Source organism: Muscardinus avellanarius, assembly GCF_963383645.1.
Source record: "Muscardinus avellanarius genome assembly, chromosome: 7".
Classification (NCBI taxonomy): domain Eukaryota; kingdom Metazoa; phylum Chordata; class Mammalia; order Rodentia; family Gliridae; genus Muscardinus; species Muscardinus avellanarius.
In genome coordinates this window covers 4,900,163-4,923,256 of record NC_137793.1, presented here as the reverse complement: position 1 = coordinate 4,923,256, position 23,094 = coordinate 4,900,163, and the positions used below count along the sequence as shown (strand labels likewise).

The 23,094-nt window shown below is 48.0% G+C and overlaps 1 protein-coding gene across 2 annotated transcripts in view; it reads left to right on the top strand.

Annotated features, from left to right (window-relative positions):
- The window catches only part of GLRA1 (glycine receptor alpha 1), a gene marked incomplete at both ends in the record, with an annotated part of 91,182 nt that overhangs the window by 50,638 nt on the left and 17,450 nt on the right, over nt 1-23,094 (top strand). The window lies entirely within an intron of this gene.

Sequence of the window (23,094 nt, the reverse complement as noted above, 5' to 3'; positions counted from 1 at the left end):
AAAAGTAAACTATAAAGCAAAAATTGTTCAGTTTTCACAGCTGTTTTCTCTGAATGGTAGACTTACACATATTTTTATTTCACTCTTTCAATATTACTACATTTTCCAAGTTTCTACATGGGGCAGCTATTACATTAGTAATTCTAAATATAATGACATTTAAAACATTCTTCTCAGCTGTTAAAAACTAAATAAAACATCAATTGTACTCATGTGAAAGGTGCATGTAGCTTGTGAAGAAATTATCAGCGCGAGCTCTAGCGGAGTCTCGGAGAAGAGTGGGGGCAGTCAGCGGTGGCGGGGTCCTAGACACCCCCGCCTCCAGGCCCTCTTAGCCACCAACTTTCTTTTTTTTCTGTACTGGGGATGGAACCCAGGGGCATTCCAGCTCAGAGCTACACCCCCAGCCCTATTTTTTTATTCCTTATTTTGAAACAGGGTCTCACTGACTTGCAAACGGCCTAAGTAGTTGAGGCTGGCCAGGAACCTAAGGTCCTCCTGTCTCAGCCTCCCAAATGCTGGGATCAGAAGAGTACGTCACCACACCCAGCTAGCCGCCATCTTCATGTCCACTGACCTCTCCGCAAGTCTCCTGCCCGGGGCTCCCCACCATCTTTAGCACTAGGCCCAAGGTCCTTTGCAAAGCCCAGAGGGCCCTTTGGGGTTCTGCCGCTTCATCTCGTTGCCCTAGTCACACCCACTGCTTAGTTTTCTGCACAAGGAAAGCCTCCCCTTCTGTCCATTGACGATGCTAGGCCTCTGCCCGGAGCCTCTCTTTCCTTCCTCTCCTGTTCCAAGACTCTTGGCATTACCTCCATAGGAGGTCTTCCCACCCCAGCTCGCGTGCGTATACATGGAGTTCACATGCGCTCAACCCAGGGATAGAGGGCCCCTCCGGTCTATTCTCACGTTTAGAGTTTCCACCACCCCCCCCCCATCTGCTTACTCACCAGCCAACAACCAGAACGCCCGTTCTTTGCAGACCGGAGTTTCATTTCCGAGCGCTTCCTTAGCAGCGAGCTCGGGGATTCCATCGTGGGTACACCGTGATTCCTTAAAATAAATCAACCAAATCAGCTATGTCGCTCGTCAGTTCAAACCATTATGCAGTCCTAAACATTTATGCAGGTCAGTCTTGACCTTTCAGTTCCAGACTGGCCAAAATCATAGAGCTATGGACAAAATCATTTGTCCTATACATTATAGGACAAATATTCCAAACTTTGTTCTTTTGCAAAGAAAACAAATAGAGATGCTCGCACATCCGAAGAACAACTGACGAATCCCTGCCGGGAGCCGGCAGTGAGCGGGGCTGCGGCTCACGGGGGCAGCCGGGTCACAAAGCCACATTCTTCTACCCCTTGAATGACCCTCGTGCAAGGTCTGCTATGAGCCCCTCCGCTTTCCTCCCTCTCCTCCCGAATCAGAAGCACGCTGGCCGCTGCATGATTCATGAGCTCCGGGCAGTTGAGTATTGGCACTTCCGCTCTCCTTCCTAAATAGTAAGGGATTCTCAAAACAAGTCAGGAGCCTGCAAGTTAAAGGGGCTGGCTCCTTGGGAACAAGTGCACACATCTGTACCTCACCCCCCATCACACAGGACACACACACACACACACACACACACACACACACACACACACCTCAGTTTCCTTATAATGACGGACTTAGCTCCTTAACACAGAGCCCTGAAAGAATGAGAATGTTCTCTTGTTCTTTGTAGAGATTAAAAGCCTGTGGAGCACACAGCCCCGAGCCTGCTCTCCATCCACGAGGAACTCACTTGCCTCAGTTTCCTTGTCTGTACAACTCTGATCAAGATTAACATACCAACCTCGACGGGTTATTATATCTTTGTTTTTCTTTTGTGGTTTAGCTCAGGGGCATTCTACCTCTGAGCTACACCTACAGGTTTTTTTGTTTGTTTGTTTGTTTGTTTTTGTTTTGTGTGCGGTACTGAGGATGGAACCTATGGGCATTCTACCTCTGAGCCACACCCCCAGCCCTATTTTTTAGTCTTTTAATTTTTTGAAACAGGGTCTCACTGAGTTGTGAAGAGCCTCGCTAAGTAGCTGAGGCTATCTGTGAACCGTGATCCTGTCTCAGCCTCCCGAATGCTGGGATTACAAGTGTACACTCCCAAACCTGACCCCCCCACACCAGTTCATTTTTTACTTTTTGTTTTGAAACAGGGATTGGCCAGGTTAGTGAGACTCTTGCTAAGTTGCAGGGGCTGGTCGTGAACCTGCGATCCTCTTGCCTCAGCCTCCCAAGTCCTGGGATTATAGCATTGTGTCGCTACCCTTGGCTCACCAGGCCATTATGTGTGGTGTGTTTAGGAAAGTGATTATCACAGGAAACACTTTGTAGGGTCACTAAATGTTTCTGACGATGGTAATGATGATGACTACAATGACGGCAATGGACCTGGAGCCGCAGCACTGGCGCTGAAGAGCTGTGTCCGCTTGAAAATCCCTAGACCGCTCTGAGTCTCAGCGCCTCCTTCCCCGCCCTCCTGTGCCCTCTGTCCACTCCTCCGGCTGCCCTTGGCTTTCTGCAAAGACAACGTAGCGGTGATCAGAGCACTATCTTTAAGAGCCAGATAAAATCTGAGGCTCACTCGGTGACCTTGGGCAAGGTCCTGAGTCTGCTTCCTCCTTGGTACATGGGAATAGCAACGGCATCCACCCCGGGGCCTGGTATAAAGAGCAGGAAAGCAGGCATGGCGCCGTGTGCCTTCAATACCGTACTTGGGAGGCTGAAACGGGAGGGTAGCAGGTTCGAGGGCAGCCTCAGCAAGTAGCAAGACTCATTAATCTAGCAAGACTCTATTTCAAAAGAAAAATAAAATTGGGTAAGGGCTAACTGGGTTATGTGTGCATATCTGTCTCCATCATCTTATCCCATCAAGATATATGACTACAATGCACCAATAAAAAATTTAAAAAATAAATAAAAAGCCAGGTGTGGTGACACACGCTTGTAATCCCAGCATTTGGGAGGCTGAGACAGGAGGATCGCAGTTCACGGCCAGCCTCAGCTACTTAGTGAGACCCTCTGCAACTTAGTGAGACCCTGTTTCAAAATAAAGAATAAAAAATAGGGCAGGGGTTGTAGCTCAGAGGTGGAATGCCCCTGAGTTCCATCCCCAGACCCACAAAAAAAAATAAAAATAAAAATAAAAATAGGGCTGAGGATACAGCTCAGAGGTAGAATGCCCCTAGATTCAATCCAGAAAGAAAGGGACAGGGAGAAGGAAGGAAGGAAGGAAGGAAGGAAGGAAGGAAGGAAGGAAGGAAGGAAGGAGAGAGAGAGAGAGAGAGAGAGAGAGAGAGAGAGGGCGCACAGTGTCTACCACAAACTGCTCACGCATGAGTCAGCACTACCACTAAATACCACCTGCATCTTCAGTAAATGTTCTCCCTTGCTTCATTTGTTCACCAAACGCTGGGTCTTGGGAAGCAGTGGCCACAGCTCACGTAGTGACCCCCTTTTACACCATCACATCCCAGAGCTAGTCGGTGACCAAGCAAGGACAAGACCCAGTGCTCAGAACCCAGAGCTAAGTGCTTGCTTTTTCCCACGCTGGCTAACGGCCAAGAGCAGACCAGAGAGACCAAGGGACGGGAGAGCCACAAGGCACACCTAAGCAACGACCCCAGTGAAGTCAAAAATGGAAATCCGTGCCAGGCACGGAGGCACATGCCTGCAATCCCAGCTATTCGGGAAGCCAAGGCAGGAGGATCATGAGTTCAAGGCCAGGCTGAACAGCTAAATGGGACCCTGTCTCCAAATAAAAAATAAAAAGGGCCAGGCATGGTGGCGCACGCTTGTAATCCCAGCACTTGGAAGGCTGAGACAGGAGGACCGCGCAGGTTCGAAGCCAGCCTCAGCTGCTTAGTGAGGCTCTCAGCAACTTAATGAAACCCTGTTTCCAAATAAAGTATAAAATAGTTCTGGGAGTATAGCCTGGAGTAAAATGCCCCTGGGTTCCACCCCCAGTACCAAAAATAAAATAAAATTAAAATAAAAAGAGCTAAGCCAGGCATGGTGGCGCACGCCTGAAATCCCCTTGGGAGGTGGAGACAGGAGGATCACGCAGGTTCGAAGCCAGCCTCGCTGGCTTAAGAGACCCTGTTTCCAAATTAAAATATATTTTTAAAAAATGGGTCTGGGAGTGTAGCCCGGAGATAGAAGAGTTTCCAAGAACCCCAGTACCACCAAATAATTAATTAATTAATTAATTAAAAAGGGCTGAGGGAGCATGTGTGATAACTAGCAAGCGAAGCCAGAAAAAATAGGAGATAGGAGATGACCCGTCCATGAAGAAAAAGACTCTCTAGAGGAGATGAAGGCTCAACAATGGCGAGCTTCCTTGTATGGCCCACAGGCTGAGGAGGCCAACGGTAATCCTAGTAGGGCAGGGGCGCCCCTTTGCAGCTTGTGTATCCCATAGGAAGGGAGAGGGAGGGAGAGCAGCTCTGGAGAAGGAGTCTGCAGAGGAGAGGGGGCTCCAGGAAAGGATGGCGCCCGGCCTGCGTCCAGGCTGAGGGGCTATCTAGGTTACCTGGGAGGGAAATTCAAATTCTGGTGGGCAGCTTCTGAAATGAGAACGTGGAAGTCCTTGAGGGAGAAGATAAGTTTCGTAAAGGCCCGTTGCAATCTGTGATAATCAAGATATGGGAGGGGGGTTAGTCAGAGAGATACGGGGACTTTCGCAGTAAGTGAAAAGCCTTTGGCCAGCCATCTAATGGAGTACCATGATTTTTTTTTTCCATTAGCTTCTTAATTATCTGTATTTGTTTGGTTTACTTTGCAGGTGATTGGGGGATCTAAATCAGACCTACAAAACAGTTTGTGTGTGCGTGTGTGTGGCACTGGGGGATTGAACCCGGGGGCATTCAATTTCCAAGCAACCCTCCCAGCCCTATTTCATTTTTTTTTTATTTTGAAAAAGAGTCTGACTGAATTGCTGAGGGTCATGCTAAGTTGCTGAGGCTGGCCACAAACCGGTGATCCTCCTGTCTCAGCCTCCCAAATACTGGATTACAAGTGGGTGCCGCCATGGCTGGCTAGAGAACACCTTTAGGAATGGTCCAGTCTAGCCCTTTATTTTACAGAGAGGAAAATGACGCAACAGGAAGCCAGGCCCATACCCTCTGCGGTAGCCTCGGGTCCCTCCCCTCACCTCTCTGCCCTCGGCCCCCGACCAAGCCTCTAACCTTGTCACTCCAAGTGTGCTTGAGAGCAAGAGCAGACTCCTAGTCACGTGACAGCTTGTTCTTAGACTAGCTTAGCCAGGCATGGTGGTGGCACACGCTTGTCATTCCAGCATTCGGGAGGCTGAGACAGGAGGATCTGTGTTCACAGCCAGCCTCAGCTACTTAGTGAGGCCCTTTGCAACTCAGTGAGACCTGGTTTCAAAATAAAGAATAAAAATAGGGCTGGGGTGTGGCTCAGAGGTAGAATGCCCCTGGGTTCCATCCCCAGTACCACAAACAAACAAAGAATAGCTTATGCCCAGATGCTGGAGAGTAGACAGAACACTTCTGTATAGAGGATCTCGCTTAGACCTTACAACCACCTCATGAAAAAGGAAATGTTCTTCCTAGTCAATGAGTAAAGAAACTTGGTGATCAGAAAGGTAATATTATACTGGGTGTGGTGGCACACACTTATAATCTCAGCATTTGGGAGTCTAAGACAGGAGGATCGTGGTTCACGGACAGCCTCAGCCACTTAGGCCCTCTGCAACTCAGTGAGACCCTGTTTCAAAATCAAGAATCAAAAATAGGGCAGGAGGTGTAGCTCAGAGGTCGAATGTCCCAGGGTTCCCTCCCCAGTACTGCAAATAAAAAAAGAGTGAATGTAAATAAAGCTTATTTTTATTTGAATATTAGTGTATGGATATTTATGAATACATAAAGACACATATTAGCATGTTAGTCATATTTCTATTTGTACGTGAATAGTGAAAAAGTAAGTGTGTGTTAATATGTCTATATGTATGTAGGCACACATGTGAGTGTGCACACATAGGGCCTGTATACACTGGAATTCATCTGGAATTATGTAAATAGATGTAAAATACACATAGAGACAGAGAGATTTGTATAGGGGGTTCTTTGGGCTTGAACCCAAGTATTTAGCTATTAGGACATGAAGTACAGCCTCTCTTGTAAGAAGTCAGGTTATCCAGGAACAAAGACTGCCACACTGCCTGGGCCCCTGGCGACTGGTGACAGGCTGTGCAACCAGAGTCCACCACTTTGGTGCTATTTGTAGACCTGGAGGGACAAGGGCAGAGCCTCAAGCCAGGTGTGTCAGTCAGCTTCCTATTACTAAACCCAGCTTCCATAGAGGAAGGTTTATTCAGCTCGCAGTTTGGTGGCCGAGAGTGCGGGTGGTGGTACGTCATCGTGAGGATGTATTGGGAGCCGATCGGGCGGCTCTCAGCCAGGCTTGGTGGCGCACGCCTGCCATCCCAGTACTTGGGAGACTGGAACGGGTGGCTCGCAGCCTCAGCAACTCAGTGTGCTGCTCAGCAACCTGGCAAGACACTGTTAACAGGCCAGGCGTGGTGGCGCACGCTTGTAATCCCAGCATTCGGGAGGCTGAGACAGGATCACAGTTCGCAGCCAGTCTTGGCTACTACTAAGCGAGGCCCTTTGCAACTCAGTGAGACCCTGTTTCAAAATAAAGAAGGAAAAATAGGGATGGGTGTGTAGCTTGGAGGTAGAACGCCCCTGGGCTCCATCCCCAGTGCAGCAAAAGAAAAGAGAAAAAAGGAAAGGCAGATCTTTTACAGCAGAAAGAAAGAGACTGGAGTCTCCCAATCCCTCTGAGAAAACAGCCCCCCTCCATGACTTACAGACTTCCCACTGGGTCCTCACCCGGTCCCACCTTCTAAAGGCTCTGCCAGCTCTCAAGAGCGCCCCCTGGGGGCCAGGACTTCACAAATGAGCCTTTGGGGGACACTCCCAGAGTCTTGACAGCAGGGCTTAAGTTTTAGCTCTGCCGCCATGTGACACCTCCAGGCCCAGCTCTCCTGGGCGCCCGGCTCAGAACGGTGCTCAGGACTGCACAGAGCACTGGGTACATGAGCCTTCTGTGAGGCCCTCAGAACTTAGGGAGACCCTGTTTCAAAATAAAGAATAAAAAATAGTGCTGGGGGTGTAGCTCAGAGGCAGAATGCCTCTGGGTTCAATCCCTACTTCTGCAAAAAAAAAAAAAAGTGTGTGTGTATGTGTGTGTGTGTGTGTGTGTGTGTGTGTGCACGTGTGTGTGTGGTGCTGGGGATAAAACCTAAATGCATTCTACCTTTGAGCTACACTCCCATCCCAATTTTATTTCTTATTTGAAAACAGGGTCTCACTATGTTGATAAGAGTCTCACTACAAGCTGAGGCTGTCCTTGAACCTGCGACCCTCCTGTCTCAGCCTCCCAAGTACTCGGATTATAGGCATGTACCACCACACCTGGCTAAATTTTAAAAAAAGAGAGAGAGAGTTGAGGCATAGCTCAAATCCCCAGTACCAATAAATAATAATAAATCAATAAATAAACAAACAGGACCAAGATACTGGTGAATGGTGGGTCTCTGTTTTCAAGGAGTCTCTTAGACAAAGAAAAAGATAAAACAAGGTGCAATGACTTTGATTACAGAGGTCTGTGCAGGGTGCTGTAGGACACACAGGGTGATTATAAACAAGAGTAACACTTGCCCAATACATATCGGCCAGGCCTGTGAAAGTGCTGTCGCATGACCTTTAGTAACTTTGCGAAAGTAGTCGATCTGAGTGTGCTACTCTCCGCGTTAAAATCTCCCAGAACACAGCGGTTGTATGGGGAAACCCAAAAGGGCAAAGAGCTTTCGTGATGTGTGTTCAATCGTTCCAAAAGAAGAGCCGAGTGTGATGGACCAGGCTTGGAATCCCAGTACGTGGGAGGCTGAAGCTGGAGGATCACAGGTTTCCAGCCAGCCTCCGCAATTAAATGAAACCTTGTTTCCCAAAGAATAAAATAGGGCTGGGGATAGAATCCAGAGGGAGAATGCCCCTGGGTACCATCAGGTAACCATTAGTTACCTGGGTAACTAATACACACACACACACACACACACACACACACACACACACACACTTTTTTTTAACAGAACTAGGGGTTGAATCCAGTGGCATTCTACCTCTGATCGACACCCCCAGCCCTAATTTTTATTCTTTATTTTGAAACAGGGTCTCACTAAGTTGTGAGGGTCTCACTAAGTAACACACACACACACACACACACACACACACACACACACACTAGTTCCAAAAGCAAGGGTGGGGGAACCGAGTCCCAAGAGACTAAGGGCTGGGTGCTAACTCAGGCGGGCGCTCACCTGGATGTGAGGCCCCGGGCTGGATCCCCAGCACTGCAAGAGAAGAAGGAGGCGTGGGGCTGAGGGAGAGAGAACAAAGATACGTGAGATTAGGGAAGGTGACTTCAGCGCCACCGAGAAGCAGCGGCAGACGAAAGTACACAGCGCGAAGAGAGCCGCGCCTTCACCAGGCCCTGCGCTGGGCGAGCTCAAGGCTTGGGGTTGGGGTTTGTCGTTACCAAGTACCTTTCTGAAAGCCAGATAATAGTGGTTAATGAGATCTGGGAATTAAGTTATGCAACACAACAGCCTCGTTTGATAGATGAGGCAGCTGGGGCTCTGAGAGTCCTGATACACCCCGAATCTGCTGACTCCTGGAGGCCCGTTGTTGGCCTGGGCCATCCAGCTGAGCATGAGACAAGAGGGGAGTTGGCAGCTGGGGTGGAGCTCAGAGGCCGGTGCCTGCCTACCATGTGCACGGCTCTGGGTTCCCTGCCAGCACCACAACACAGAATAAGAGAGGGAGAGACGGCAGCGCCTGGTGCGGTCACACCCCCACCCTAGACTTCTGCACTGTACCCGTAGCACAAGAGGCTGGGCAGGACTCGTTTCCTTCTAGAAAAACTTATCCCAAGAAGACTCTGCCCATGCACCCCTGAGGGTAGTTGCAAACAAGACCTCTAGATAAAAGAAAACAGCTTAAGCCAGGTGTGGTGGCCCATACCTGTAACCCCAGGACTTGGGAGCCTGAGACCCAAGGATCGCAGGTTTAACGTAGCAAGATTCTGTTTCCAAATAAAACTGGGCTGGGAATGTAGCTCAAATGTATCTGGGTTCAATCGAAAAAAAAAAAAAGAAAGAGGGAGGAGGAAGGAAGGGAGGAAGTAGAGAAAGAAAGAAGAGAGGAAGAAATAAAGGAGAGAAAGAAAGAAAGAAGGAAGGAAGGAAGGAAGGAAGGAAGGAAGGAAGGAAGGAAGGAAAATAGGTAGGTAGGTCCAGTTACAACCCTCAGACCCAACCACAAACATTAACACAGCGGTCAGGAACAGTCACCTGGCGTCATCAACCTACTTGGAGATCAGATGATTGGATGAAAGAGGTATTTTCAATCATAGAAATAAAACTGAAATCTATCTGCTGCTTTCCATCTTCGCAGCTGTCAAGTCTGGTTAAGACTGGCCACCTCTCTCTCCTGCTTGACAAAGCAGCCACCTAACTGGCCTCCCTCTCCCCTCCTCCATCCCTTCCCACTTCACACTGGAGTCATTTTAAACCCCAAATCAGATCACAGAATTCTCCTGCAACAGCTTCCTAAGGCTCTCACTATATGCTGTCCCCCTCTGCCCAGGAAGATCTCAGCACGCATGCCTCCTTCTTCCCTTGAGCCCTCAGCTCCGGGATTCCTCCACGGATCCTTCCCCAACTCTAAACTAAAAATGTGTCCCCTTCCCCTCTCGGTCATCGGCCACGCTCTGTGATGCTCAGAGCAATATCTGCCATTTCAGAGCCCACTGGTTCATTTATCTGTGGCCTTGTTTGCTTTTTTATTAAGAGTGGGGATCCAGCCGGGCATGGTGGCACACGCTTGTAATCCCCATGCTTGGGAGACGGAAACAAGAGGATCGCGCAGGTTCGAAGCCAGCCTCACTGGCTTAAGAGACCCTGTTTCCAAATAAAAATATACAATAGATCTGGGAGGGTAGCCTGGAGGTAGAAGGGTTTCCAGGAATCCAGGTACCACCAAAAATAACAATATAATAATAATAATAATAATAATAATAATAATAATAATAATAAATTTTAATTTAATTTTACAAAGAGTGGGGATCCTATCTCAATAACCTCCACATTTCCAGGGCCCGACACATTGCTCAAATTATAAGAACTAATCAAGCCGGGCGTGGTGGCGCACGCTTGTCATCCCAGCATTCGGGAGGCTGATGCAGGAGGATCACGATTCACGGACAGCCTCAGCTACTTAGTGAGACCCACTGCAACTCAGTGAGACCCCGTTTCAAAAGAAAGAATAAAAAAATAGGGCTGTGGGTATAGCTCAGAGGTAGATTGCCCTTGGGTTCCATCCCAGTACCAAAAAAAGAAAAAGCAGAACTAATCAGTGTCTGTGAAAAGAACGAGGCTTGGAAGTCCTCTAGTGGAACCCTCCATCTGTTGCTGAAACCCCGCCACCAACCTGGCTAAGCGGTTTCCACCTGCACTCCTCCCCTGATGGGGCCGCCGCCTCCATGGCCGCTCATTTCATCTTCGGATGACTCTCGAATCTGCATGTACCCGTGGCTTTGGTCCTGACCCTCGGGCCACGCAGAAGCCATCCACCTACCTGGGGAACCTGCAAATATATGAGGTTGGCCGGGCGTGGTGGCGCACGCTTGTAATCCCCGCGCTTGGGAGGCGGAGACAGGAGGATCATGCTGGTTCGAAGCCAGCCGGGCTGGCTTAAGAGACCCTGTCTCAAAAAAAATATATAAAATAGGTCTGGGAGTGTAGCCCAGAGGTAGAAGGGCTTCCAGAAACCCCAGTACCACAAAAAAAAAAAAAAATATATATATATATATATATATATATATATATATATATATATATATATATATGAGGTTGGCTCGCTGGGCACCTCCCAGGCCTGAGTCTTCAACCATCCTGTGGAGGTTTCGGTCCTTTCGCTATCCGGAGCCCCATCCTTAGACTGTATCCGGTGCGCTAATTTCCATCTCGAAGTGAAAACGCAAGAAATAAACCCAAGAGTGCTCAGAGGAGGACAAAGCAGAGGCCACCAGCATCCTTCCTCTGGGATGCTGAGTCTCGAAGCATTATTTGTAACAGCCGCCCTGCCTCCATCACTTTGAAGCTAAAACCTTATAGAGGACTTTAATCAACAGATACAAATGGGCCATTCTGCCCAAGTGGAGCGGGATCCAAGAATCCCACTCGGTTGACTTCTCTCGATATCTGCCTCCCTGGGGAAGACCTTGAGGAACTCCCACAGAACCCGAAAATCAATGTCTGCGCCTTCCCCCTCAAAGACCTGTCAATCCTGGTGGTTACGGCAGGACGCTGGCACGGCATGCTTTGGACAGCAACAGTCTGGAACCTTTTCTGGAAAACCCGAGGAGCACTTAAGGACAAGCCTTTGCAATTAGTGCAGTAGAAAAGAGAGAACTAAGAATGTCCCTGCTTTCTATTCTTATCCTGAGTTTACCACTGCAAATAAAAATTAGAGGACACCCTATTAGCCTCCTTTCCTTGATTGTACACAGACACACACACACACACACACACACACACACACACGCACACACACACCTCCGAGCAAATAGGATTGGACAACACAACTCACTCCTCCTACATCTGCCACAACTTGATGCCTTTCTCAGCATCACTACACTTAGACCTACCTCATTAACCTTTTTAATTTCTTTGTGTGTGTGTGTGTGTGTGTGTGTGTGTTACTGGGGAAGGAACACAGAGGCATTCTATCTCCAAGCTCCACCCCCAGCCTTATTTTTTATTCATTATTTTGAAACAGGGTCTCACTGAGTTGCGAAGGGCCTCACTGAGTAGCTGAGGCTGTCTGCGAACCACAATCTTCCTGTCTCGGCCTCCCGAATGCTGGGCTTACAAGTGTGCACCACCACACCCGGCTCCCTTTATAAGGTTTCTTGAGCTTTCTGTCCCATCACCTCTTAAATACAACCTTTAGAATCAGCTTCTTGAAACATATAAAAATCCCCTCTGATTTTGATTTGGATTACATTGAGTTTATGGGTTAACTTGGGAAAAAATAGTTCCTTTATAGTATTTTATAAACATGGTATATATCTCTCCACTGATATAGGTTTTTCTTTATGCCTTTCAATAAAGTTTTAGAGTTGCTGGATTTTTTAATACATACAGCTCATACATTTCTTATCAGGTTTATCTCTGGGTATTTTGTGGAATTGGCTGCTGCTGTCAACAGGATATTTCTTGTTCTTTTCCACTACCCTCTCCGTCCTTCTACGTGGTTTGGGTTGGAGTACGTCCACACTCTGGGGCGTAGGGGATCCAAGAGAAAGTGTGTTAAATGTCATGCAGGAGCCGGGCGTGGTGGGCACGCTTGTAATCCTAGCACTTGAGAGGCTGAGACAGGAGGGTCTCAGGTTCAAACCAGCCTTGGCAACTTAGAGAGGCTCTCGGCAACTTAGTGAGACCCTGTTTCCAAATAAGAAATAAAATCGGCCTGAGGATGTAGTTTGGAGATAGAATGCCTCTGGATTCAATCTCCAATATCAAGCGCTTGGGAGGCTGAGACAGGAGGATCGCACAGGTTCGAAGCCAGCCTCAGCTACTGAGTGAGGCTCTCAGGAACTTAGTGAGACCCTGTTTCCAAATAAAGTATAAAAATAGGTCTGGGAGTATAGCCTGGAGGTAGAAAAGCCCCTGGGTTCCACCCCAAGTACCACCAAAAAAAAAAAATCAATCTCTAATATCAGGAGACAAAATGCCTTTCAGTAAGATATGGCTCAACTTCACAAAGGCTTGGGAAACTGAAGTGCAAGAGAAGGCAAAGGAAAAAGCCCCCCCTCCAAAGAGACAGACAGAAAATGGGTTTTGGAACAGTCTTGGCCATCATCTCCCGAGCAACTCCCTCCCAGTACACCACCAAAGGAAGCATCAAAATCATGAATTTACCAGGCATGGTGGTCTACACGTGCAACCCCAAGGAGGCTGGGACTGAAGAATTTTCAAGTTCGAGGCCAGCCTCAGCAACGTATTGAGAGCCTGTTTCAAAATAACACTTAAGGCCGGGCGTGGTGGCTCATGCTTGTAATCCCAGCATTTGGGAGGCTGAGACAGGAGGACCACAGTTCACAGTCAGCCTCAGCTACTTAATGGGGCCTTTTGCAACTCAGTGAGACCCTGTTTGAAAATAAAATAATAAAATATAGGGCTGGGGGATATAACTCGGAGGTAGAATGCCCCTGGGTTCCATCCCCCCAAATAATAATAATAATAATAATAATAATAATAATAATAATAACAACAACAACAACAACAACAACATTTAAAGGGGCCAGAGGTAGAATGCCCCTAGGTTTAATTCCCAGTACCACCAAAAAAAAAAAATCATGAATTTATGTCAGTTCTGAATGTGGCTGTCAGATCAAATTCAGGAAAGTCAACTCTTGGCAAACTCACAAAAGGCTGAGGTGGGGAAATCAGACTGCCAGGTCTCCCAACTAACAATGGGGCTTTCCATTGAATGGAAATATGAGTATAATATAAATACAACAGGAATGCTATATCCTCCTGGGGATGCGCCCTTGCCTACCCAAATACCAGGCGAGCCAAGCTAAAGTTGCTTCTAGCACACACAGAACTGGAGAAAAGGGACGCAGACAGTCTTGAGGGGAATTTGACCCAGGCTGGAGGGAGCTCTGAGAAGCCATCCCTGCCTCGCCACACAGATAACCTCTGTCCAGGGACAAGAAAGTCAGCGTTCCCCAGCCACAGTGACGCTGTCCCCAGATGATGCTAGATACCACGGCCAGTTTCTGTTTCAGGAGCGGCCCTCTTTTATTGCAGCGTGACTGCCCACATATGTTTATGAAAGATCTATCATATCTTTTATCTCTATTTATCTAATTTATCTCTAACTGAGATACAGTATAATAAGTTAGGTCTATGCTTCTGCAAGTGAAATACGTGCCAGTACATAAACACTGGGGCCACACGGGGATCGCTGGCCCACGCTGGGCCTTCCCAGAGTTCCCCATTGCATAGCTCTCAGAGGGTGGCCATACCGCTGTCCCGTCTTTTTAGCTTAGCATTCACCCTCCGATTTTCACCCTTTGACAGCCAGTTATAAATCTACCTCACTGTCCAATACCCCACGCCCCCCCGACCCCCGCTGTCAGGATGCTTATGCACTGGGCCCTGGACTCAGCCGTCTCGCTATACTGTGTCTGCTGTCTTTCCTTATTGTATACAAAAGATGGTTTACATTTTTATATTTAATGTTGAATAAAAATGTTAATTAGATGCTTTCAATATTTAATAAAATACTATTTGAATAGTAAATATTTAACTAAATAAATATTTTAATAGACCAATAAATATTTTTAAAATAGAAGGTTTAAAATAAAATAGATGGATAGAACTTGGCTTAAGAATGTTTTTTCAAAAAAAAAAAAGAGACAACATAAAATTATCAAGAGTATAAAATTGGAAACCAGAAGTCCTGGATCCACATACCTGTTCTAGGACCCACTAATGATGGGACCCTGGGTAAGACACCACCTCTGTTTTAACTTCACTGAATTTCAGTTTCCTCCCCTGTAAAATGAGTATAACAATACCCAGTATGTTAGGTTGATTAAGTTTAGAGATTAGAGCCAGGCGTGGTGGTGCACGCTTGTAATTCCAGCATTCGGGAGGCTGAGACCGGAGGATCGCGGTTTGCTGACAGCCTCATCTACTTAGTGAGGCCCTCTGCAACTCAGTGAGACCCAGTTTCAAAATAAAGAATAAAAAAAATAGGGCAGGGGGTGTAGGTCATAGGTTGAATGCCCCTGGGTTTCATCCCCAGACCCGGAAAAAAAACAAAATAGGGATGGTGTGTAGCTCAAAGGTAGAATGCCCCTGAGTTCTATCCCCAGTTCTAAAAAAAAAAAGTTTAGAGATTAGCCAGGCATGGTGGCACACACCTATAATCTTTGTACTTGGGAGGCTGAGACAGACGATCATAGGTTCAAGGACAGCCTCAGCAAGTAGTGAGACTCTCATCACCCTAGCAAGACCCCGTTTCCAAATAAGAAATAAAATAAAACTGGGGGTGTAGCTCAAAGATAGAATGTCTCTGGGTTCAATCCCCAGTACCACAAAAATAAAAAGTTTAGAGATATAATACATATAAAGTTCTAGCATATGTTGGGCATTCAATACAAGTAGCTGCTGTTAGCATTCTTGTGTGATTATTAAACTCATACCGGGCTTCAGTGATCCCCTAAAAGACAGACAAGGACACGCGGCTGCACTGCTCCAAACCATCCCTGGCTCTTTACAACAACAGCAGCCCTGACCATGTGATAGCCAAGTGAGGAGCACCCGGCAGCGCGGGACCTGGGAGGGGTTTAAGCACAAGTTAGGCATCTGGAGCAGGGGAGGCAGAGCCCGGGGGCATCTGCCCAAGCTGGATTGAGTGCAGGCAGACAGAGGGTCAAACCCATGGGTCAAATCAGAAAAAGGGTACTGTCAGACACGGCGTAGATGCTCCCTGCCTCCGCCCCTTGTGATCCTCCCTGCCAGTTGCAGGCATCTACAAACCCACAGGTACTATAGCAGCCAGGGGCCATATTTGAGGGCACTGTGCGTCACAAAACTGTCTCTCGATGCCATTCTGGAGGCCCCGGCTGGATTAAATGCCTGGACTCTGCATTAACTTCCTGGGTTCAAATCCCAGCTTTATCACTAACTAGTCCTGTGAGGTCAGAAACAGTGTTGTAAAATCTCTGTGCCTGGATTTCTTGACCTGAAAAGATGGAAGTCATGGTAAAAAAAAAAAATACACATCACAGGGCTCTTATGAAGATTAAAGAACACAGTGAACACTCTTAGCATGGTTTATCGCAAAGTCTCAAAACAAAAGTCTTGTTTGCACTGTCTACCCAGAACCTGATGAGGGGGATTTGGGCTTCAAGGGCCTCAGTTTCCCTATCTGTCCAGTGGGGATAAGACTCTTCTTCCATACCAAACCTCATGGTATAAAATCTTATGTAAGGACACTTTGAAAAGTAAAACACAACAAATAGTGTGTGTGTGTGTGTGTGTGTGTGTGTGTGTGTGTGTTTGCTGGAGATTGGATCCAGAGGCATTCCACCTCCAAGCTACACTCCCGGCCCTATTTTATATTTTACAAGCAAAGCTTTAATGGGGGTGAGAGCTGGTAGTGGGGGCTTCATTATGGGTGAGTAGACACTTCTGACTGTATAAATAGTTGAAATTATCCTGGAACAAAACAATAGCCCTGCTTTTTATTATGTGGCCAGGACAGACAGGAAGGGTCTAATATTTTTTATGATAATACCGTTAAGAAGTTACTTTCTGAAGCCAAATCTGGTGGCACACACCTGTAATCCCAGCATTCCGGAGGTTGGGACAGGAGGATCACGGTTCACAGACAGCCTCAGCCACTTAGTGAGGGCCTCTGCAACTCAATGAGACCCTGTTTCAAAATACAGAATAAAAAAAAGGGCTGGGGTGTAGCTCAGAGGTAGAATGTCCCTGGGTTCCATCCCCAATACCGCAAAAAAAAACAAAAAAAAGTTTCATTCTCTGGGAGGAGACTCTTGTGTCTCTTGGCAGGGCCTCACACCTGGTATTTATAGTTGATCTGATTGTGAATAGGGTAAGAAAGAGCACATTACATGCATCAAAAGAATGGGGGACAGGAAGACTTCTAATAGGTACAAGCTATGAATGAAGGCCTATTTTGTTTTTTATTTGGAAACAGGGTCTGTCTCACTAAGTTGCTGACAGTCTTGCTAAGTGGCTGAGGCTGGTCTTGAACTTGAAACCCTCCTGTCACAGCCCCCCACGTGCTGGGATTACACTCAGCTAAAACGCAGAAAATGCGATGAGAACATTATCAATAATGAGAGCTAATACAGTATACTACTTAAAAGCACAGTGCTGCGGGGCGTGGTGGTGCACGCTGGTAATCCCAGGACTCAGGAGGCTGAGACAGGAGGATCTTAGGTTCACTGACAGCTTCGATTACTTAGCGAGGCCCTCTACAACTTAGTGAGACCTTGTTTCAAAGTAAAAAGAAGCCAGGCCTGGTAGCGCACGCTTGTCATCCCAGCATTTGGGAGGCTAAGACAAAAGGATCGTGGTTCGAGGACAGCCTACTTAGTGAGCCCCTTTGCAACTCAGTGAGACCCTGTTTCAAAATAATTTTAAAAGGGGGCTTGAGGTGTCGCTCGAAGGTAGAATGCCCCTGGGTTCCACCCTCAGTACCACAGAATATTAATTAATTAAAAGGTTGCTCCTCTGGTCCCTGGACTCAAACATGGAACAGGAGCAGGTCTAACCGCAGCGACCCACAGATGCAAACCAGCCCTTAGCTCTCAGCCTACTGCACGCAGAACCGGACTCTCTCCTGAACGCCCCGCCCCCCGCCACTGAGCGAGGGCAGGGGAAGCAATGGCGCCGTCTTATTGGGCGAGCAACTGCCGAGGGGCGGAGCCTGCAGCTGCGGGTGGGAGGGGCAAGCCACCAGGCCTCTCGCTATAGTCTTTCATTACTCATCGTATAATGAGACCCTCTGGGTTTTATTTTCTTCTTTCTAAAGATGTACTTTGATAGTTTTTACAGTCAGCATGCATTTTTTTCTGCAATAAGAAAAAATGTTGTAAAGATATCAATAATAAAATACAGATATCATAAAGTCCATCATCCCCAGTTAAAATTCTTCAAAAGCAGCCAGGCACGGGGATGCGTGCCCGTCATCACGTGGGACCTAGGACAGGAGGATTGCAAGTTTGAGGCCAGGTTCAGAGATTGAGCCAGACCCTGTTTCAAAATAAAAATTAAAAAAAAAACAGAAGGGCTATGGGTATAGCTCAGTAGTGGAACACCCCTGGGTTCAACCCCTAGTACCAAAGACATTTTTTTTTCAAAGTCTTTACATTACAGTCATGATAAAATCCAAATTCCTTCATGAAAAACCCACTCTGCTTTCTCCCTCTCGTTCATTTACCTGGAATTGTGTTTGTTTGTTTGTTTGTTTGTTTGTTTGTGGTGCTGGGGTGAAACCCAGGAGCTTGTCTACACCTGGGCTATACTCCCAGACTTATTTTATACTTTATTTGGAAACTGGGTCTCACTAAGTTGCTGAGAGCCTCCCTAAGTAGCTGAGGCTGGCTTCGAACCCCGTGTGATCCTCCTGTCTCAGCCTCCTGGGATTACAACCTAAGCCACCACGACCGGTTTACTTGGAATTCTTTCCAGAGCACCACTCACTCTGCTGCCCAAGAGGATTTCCTCTTTGATTCAACCATATTGGGTCTGTGTGTGTGTGTGTGTGTGTGTGTGTGTGTGTGTGTGTCAGAGACAGAGAGACAGAGAAAGAGAGAGACTGACTGAGACAGAGAGAGACAGAGATAGACATAGCTGAGGCTGGCTGTGAACCTGTGATCCTCAGGTCTCAGCCTCCTGAGTACTGGGATGTTGTGTGTGCCACCACGCCCAGCTTGATCTCACACACGCACACACGTGTGTACGTGTGTGTGTATTACTGGGAACGGAACCCAGGGGCATTCTACTTCTGAGCTACACTCCCATCCCTATTTTTTATTCTTTATTTTGAAACAGGGTCTCACTCAGTTGCCAAGGGCCTCACTAAGTAGCTGAGGCTGTCCATAAACCACAATCCTCCTGTCTCAGCCTCCAAAGTGCTAGGATTACAAGCGTGCGCCACCATGCCTGGCTTGGTCTCACTTTAAATATCCCTTCTTCAGGCCAGGCTTGGTGGCGCACGCTTGTAATCCCAGCACTTTGGAGGCTGAGACAGGAGGATCGCGCAGGTTCGAAGCCAGCCTCAGCTACTGAGTGAGGCTCTCAGCAACTTAGCGAGACCCTGTTTCCAAATAAAGTATAAAATAGGTCTGGGAGTGTAGCCCAAGTAGAAAGCCTCTGGGTTCCATCCACAGCACCACAAAATAAATAAATAAATAAATAAATAAATAAATAAATACCCTTCTTCCTGAAGACACCCCTGATCTCCAGCCCCCCATGTAGCAGGGGGACCCCTGTTTGTGTACCCCCCACACCCTGCCCATAGCCCCTACCCGTTCAGCACAGTGCAAACACTACCTGTAGCCTCTGCGGCTGAATAAATGATCTTGTTCTCAGCAGATTCCCCAAGTACCTCGAACAGTGTTTGGTTAATAGATGCTCACTTAAATGCTGCTGGGGGGAGATAAAAGTGAGGCTATTCAGCTGCTGGCTGGGGGAGGCTCTTAGAGACCGTCTAACCTAACTTCGGCCAGTGCGGTCCAGAGAAGCAGGGCCAGGTTCAATAGCGAGCCCTGGCTGAACTGCCACAGGACTGCAGAAAAGCATCCCATCGGGTGCTGGTTTTGCACCTATCACATGAGGAACTCTGCTCCATCTAGCTCCGCTCTTTCCTCCTGCTCCTTCTGAGGCCCGGGCATCCTGCAGGGCACCGAGTGGGTGCGGGCAAGATGGTGCAGGAGGATCTTGAGATGCCGTTCATCCCTCCAGTGACTGCCCATCACGTCCCGGAGCTGAGACCCACACCAGAGCAAGCGCTCCATTCCAAGCTCCTGTGAGCCTTCTTCTACTCAGAGAGGGAAAAGCCTGGGGAAGGGGAGCCAAGGCGGCGGCGCTCCTGAAGATGTCCCCGCCAGTAAGGACGAGAGCGAGGGTCCCCGGCACAGAGTCCCCCGCACCCATGTGATGGCACGCTCCAGCTCACGGGAGGGTCGGGCTGGGTCGACTGCACTGCACCCTAGCTCTTCTCCGCCTTCCCGAGCCCGTTTTCTCGCCCTCGCTGTGGGAATCGGAATCTTTGGTCGCCACTATTGGGTGCGAATTAAATGTCTGTGATGGAATCTCCAACGGCGCCTGGCCCATCTTAAGAAATGCCACTTTCTTTTCTCCCTTCTGGCCCTGACACGTCACCGAGGGGAACATCAGAAGTACAGCTGGGGTTTGGGGACCGCGGCCTCCCCCCCAGCCACTCATATTCTGTGCACTCAAATATGACCGTCCCCATGCCTCATATCACACACACACATACACACTTACACACACACGCACATACATGCACATACATGCACACACACGCATGCACACATGCACACACATTTTATTCATGTAAAATGCCAGGGAGCAGGAGAAGCTGTTCCTAACACCCCTGCTCAGATCAGAGGGGTCGGACTCAGAGCTGTCCCGCACCATCAGCCAGAAAAGCAAAGAGCCACCATCGAGGCCTGGCTTCCAGGTCTCACTCACTCCGCCACGGGACTTACAAGACACGAGATTATGAGACCAGATGTCACGCTCTATGGGGCTGGAGGGAGAGGCCGCAATTAAATTACAGAAAAATCCTATAAAATATCTTGGATCGTTTTATGAAGCTATTGATATTTCTGTAGGCAAACAGCACGAGGTGGGCGCGGTGGGAGGGATCAGGCAGGGACGGGGAAGAAAGGGGGAAGGTGGCTTTAATTCACCCCCCTGGCCACAGAGCTGGGCTCATGAGCAGGTAGAAGCAGCACCCCCAAAGAAAGACAGCATGACTTCATTTACACAGCAACCCGGGAAGGAGCAACGGGGCCCTCCAGTGTCGAGATTATTTCTTTTTTGTTGTTTTGGCTTTTGTTTTTTAGTACTGAGGATTAAGCCCAAGAACAACCTCCCTTTGAGTTATACCTCAGCCCCTTTTATTTTTTTTATTTTTATTTTTTGGTGGTACTGGGGTTCCCGGAAGCCCTTCTGCCTCCGGGCTACACTCCCAGACCTATTTTTATATTTTTATTTGGAAACAGGGTCTCTTATGCCAGCGCGGCTGGCTTCGAACCAGCGCGATCCTCCTGTCTCCGCCTCCCGAGCGCGGGGATGACAAGCGTGCGCCACCACGCCCGGCATTATTTTTATTCTTTTGAAATAGGGTCTCTCTAAGTTGCAGAGGGCCTCACTAAGTTGCCCAGTCTGTCCTTGAACCTGTGATCCTCCCATCTCAACCTCCCAAGTACCCAGATTACAGGTGTCCGCCACCACACCCAGCTGAGGTTATTTCTCCAAGGAAAGCATTTAAAGTTGGACTCGAATAAGAAGATTCATCCGCAGGCCCTTCTGGGAATCCAGCACAGGAGCGAGGCCCTTCTTCCTTGGAAAACACACAAGTACTCCGAACTCTACCTCTAATGCCTCAACCTTTGCCTCATGCAATTAAAATTTGTCTCGGTGAAAAATTTCTTAACCGTATTAGTTGCCGGCCACTGAGACCTACCCACACCACTCATTGCTTCTCCAGTGGTGAATGGGAATGACTTGGACTCTTTGGGCTGGTCCAGGTCAGCTGGGCAGTCACACCGCCCGCAGCCCGGAGCCGGGCCTCGGGGAGGACAGATGAGCCCTGTCCTGCGGGTTTACAGATCTGAGCTTCCATCCTCTCTGGCCCTCAGTTTCTTCATTTAGAGAAAGAGCGACTGGAGGGAGGGAGCAGAGTTTTGGCTGTGACAGTAGTTCCTAGCCTGTGTCCATGCTCCACCACATACAAAATAAGTGAGATAATAGAACGCTCACAAAATACAGCGGGGAAATGTTGCGCCTCTGATTCCTTTCTTTGAGACATACACACAACTCATGAGAACAAGAAGAGCCCTGTGAAGTCCTGCAATAAGGAAGCCTGTTGTGTTTCTTTTAGGCTGATGTTTCGCTAATTCATCTGATCCATAAATATTTCCTTCCAATGGAATAACTGCACCATAGTCTCATCCATCAAAAAGAAAATTAACTTAGCAACCATCTTCAGAAGCAGTAAGGCGAGATTCCGTGATACCTACGAACTCTCCCAGCTGGGCACAGTGGCGCGCACCGATAATCGCAGCTCTTTGGGAGCCAAGGCAGGAGGATCACACAAAGGCCAGCCGTGGCAACTTCGGGAGCTCTGGTCTCAAAATAAAATGTAAAAAAGGGCTGGTGGAACCTAGGTGTCCATCAACAGTCAAATGAGTAAGGAAAAATGGGGTCTATACGCATGATGGAATTGTACGCAGCCATGAAGTAGGGAATTACATCATTTGCAGGAAAATGGACGGAAAGTGAGAATACTGCGCTGAGATGGGCCAGCCTCAGAGAGCCAGGCAAGGGGCTGTGTGTTCTCTCCTAGGAGGAAGCTAGAGAGAAAAGAGGAGACACGAGGAGGTCAGTAGAACAGTGGAGGGGAGTTTTAAGAGGGAGGCGGAAAGGACAAATGAGCGCTGAAGAAAGAAGCGGTTCAGATAAGGTTCTGTCCATACAAAAAGGTTTCCCTACTAATCTAACACCGACAGGGAGAGGAGAGGGAGGCTAGGGTGGCAGGCAGAGAGAAATACTCCAAGTGCCCAGCGCCCGTGTGTTTGGACCACTTTGATTCTCAGTATATTGCGTAGTTACACCATACCAACACAAGTATATATATTTTTTGTTCTCTACTGGGGATTGAACCAGGGGCATTATACCTCTGAGCTACACCCCCAGCCCCTTTTTTTTAAAAAAAAATTCCTTATTTTGAAACAGAGTATCAGCATTGCGGAAGGCCTAAATTGCTGAGGCTGGCAGTAAACCTGAGGTCCTCTAGTCTCAGCCTCCCAAGTACTGGGATTACAAATTTGCCTCACCATGCTGGGCAAACAAAAGTGTTGTTGTTGTTGTTGTTGTTGTTGTTGTTGTTGATGTTGTTGGGTTTTTTTGGTGGTACTGGGGGTGGAACCCAGGGGCTTTTTTACCTCTGAACTTTACTCCCAGACCTATTTTTTCATGCTTTATTTGGAAACAGGGTCTCACTAAGTTGCTGAGAGCCTCACTAAGTAGCTGAGGCTGGCTTTGAACCCGTGCGATCCTCCTGTCTCAGCCTCCCCAAGAGCGGGGATTACAAGCTTGTGCCACCATGCCCGGCAAACAAAAGTATTTTAAAAAGGGGGAGGCTACCTAGGCGTGGTGCTGCA